This window comes from Notolabrus celidotus, chromosome 20 (genome assembly GCF_009762535.1).
Source record: "Notolabrus celidotus isolate fNotCel1 chromosome 20, fNotCel1.pri, whole genome shotgun sequence".
NCBI lineage: Eukaryota > Metazoa > Chordata > Actinopteri > Labriformes > Labridae > Notolabrus > Notolabrus celidotus.
In genome coordinates, this window is record NC_048291.1 from 7,797,526 (window position 1) to 7,799,972 (window position 2,447).

Genomic DNA, 2,447 nt, shown 5'->3' on the forward strand with positions numbered 1-2,447 from the left:
TTTGCTTTTTATATAGTCTCTGAAACCTTGTTTATATTTCCTTTGTTTTCCTCTGACAATATATAAATATTGTACTATGCCAAATATTATTCACATGAGCTTCCTGGAACCCCTCTGACACCTGAACCTGTCCCAGCACAAAGACCAAAATGTAAGGTTTGCTTTTTTTCTAATGCACTCAAATCTGGATTTTATATTATCCATGTAAAATTGAGACAATTAATATAAACGTATAACTTGCACCCATTAAGACTAATCTTTGGTGACACAGAAAACCCACCAGTAACACTCCTCGACAGACAATGCAAATATGAAGTTTGTCTAACTACCAGCAAGCTCCATCCAAATCCAAAACTAACATGATGCCACTTACGGTAATTCAACATGTCCCAGTTGTTGGTACTCCAGCTGATACAAACACAACAACTACAGTGTGAGGCCTGGATTTCTAGTTCCAACCAAACCTTCGCTGTGGCTCATCGTGCAGTGACAGCGTGTGACACCTTATGAACAGGAGCGCTCAGCTAATGAGGAAGCTGCTGGAGTAGAGAAAACGGATGTCCTCACCCATGTTGGACACACACACACACACTGCACCTCATTAAAGCAGTATGGAGCCTGCACAGATCCTGCAGGTGACAGCAGACTGCAGCAGGGTCTCTAACAGCAGGCAAAGCATCATACAAGAGAAGAGTCAGGTGGTTGGACGGTTTCAGAGCAGAGAAAGATTTTGCAATCACTTCTCAAAGACTGTTTTAGTAACTACCACTGCTTCACATGATGTTGACATTTAAGTCACGTGCCTCATGTTACTCAGAGATATGATACAGCTTGCCTAAGTTAACCTCTATAACTTGATATGTGTTAACCCAGGATCAGGAGCTTTTATCACTGCATTTTGTTCTGTTTTTTTAAAACCTAGTGTAAATTTTATTCTTTAAAAATCTAAATCCTATGTAGTAAATGTTTAAAACTCCCAAGTTTTCTGCATAAATTATTAAAGGTTCATACTGAGGACCTCATCCTGATGTTGATCTGTTCCTCAGTGTCATATTCCAAAAGAGGAATATCACACCTCATTAAAACCCAACACTCTTCCCTCCCTGTGACTCCTGCGTGTGAAGCTGCAGCCATGTGAGCTGACACCTTAAAGAGCAAAGCTGATTCTTCATGTTTTCCATCATGGATAGAAGTCACCACCTTTGAGCTTTTTGTCCTTGCAGCAACTATAAAACGAACATGCACACCAGTTCTGCAATGGCCTTCGGTTTTTTTAATCCTGCAGGTAAGATTTCCAGACTGAAACACAAACAGAGAGGAGAGCTGGAGTCTGTAGGAGTTATTTCATGAAGGGTTTTCTTTTATAAATATAAAGATATAAAAATATGTGTGCTTTAAAGTGCATTTCTGACTGTTGAACGTTTAGTTTGACAAAATCATATTAACTGAATACTGTAAAAAGGGCTAAGACATTAGTTGTCATAAGTTATTCAGCAGATATCTTGTTTAAAATCTTTGAGTTCAGTGAAAATGTTAGGATTGTTTTCCTGTCTGTTTTATACACTGTCATTGAATATATTTCAACACTGTACTGTTCTATATTTACTATCATAAACATGTGGCTTGGGCTATGGGTGAGTGTAATTATCTTCTTTTAAAGACTTAAGGATGATTATTTAATTTGATGTATGTTTTTGCAAACTACAGGAAAAATTAAATCTGTTATCACAGACATATTAATAAATCCACTCTCATTTATAAGGGTCAGTGTATTCAGAAACTTGGTATGTTTTAATATCTCAAGTAAAAGGGTTTAAGGAAGTTTTTTCAATCATTCATTCATGTATTATATTTAAATCCTTGGGAACACATTGAGGGAGAACCCTCATTTACAATGCTGCTGAGGTACAGAGAACAACAGAGCAAAGTCAGGCAATTAAAATTAAACAATTAGAGAAGGATAGGGTGTTGCAGTGGAAAAACAAAACAAAAACAAAAATGAGACAATATGCAATTCATAAACTAAATGGTGTAAGGGCACACATTTTAAAATAAAATACATTTGAAAAATAATTAAAACAGTAAATACAGCAAGGGGTCTAAGTAGAAAAATATTAAAATCAGTGAGATCAGAAATTAAAACTCAGAATTGTCTTAGTGGTATTAGTGTTGTCAGCTTAAAGTTTTTCTGTAGCAAATTCCAAGTATTGGGAGCATAGAAACTAAAAGTGGATCTTCCTAACTCCTAATCAGAAAATATCATTATCTTCTAAACATTGTAGATGTAAAACACCATATCGTGGACTCAGCCAGCCACTGTTTTTGAACTGGTGGTCTTTGAAGTCCCCAGCTAGCTTTGACTATAGGACAGGAAAAGCTCAAAAAAGTCTCTTACATCGCCAGCACGGTAAAGTGGAAAAGTTCAGTGACTTCCACCTGTCACTCGA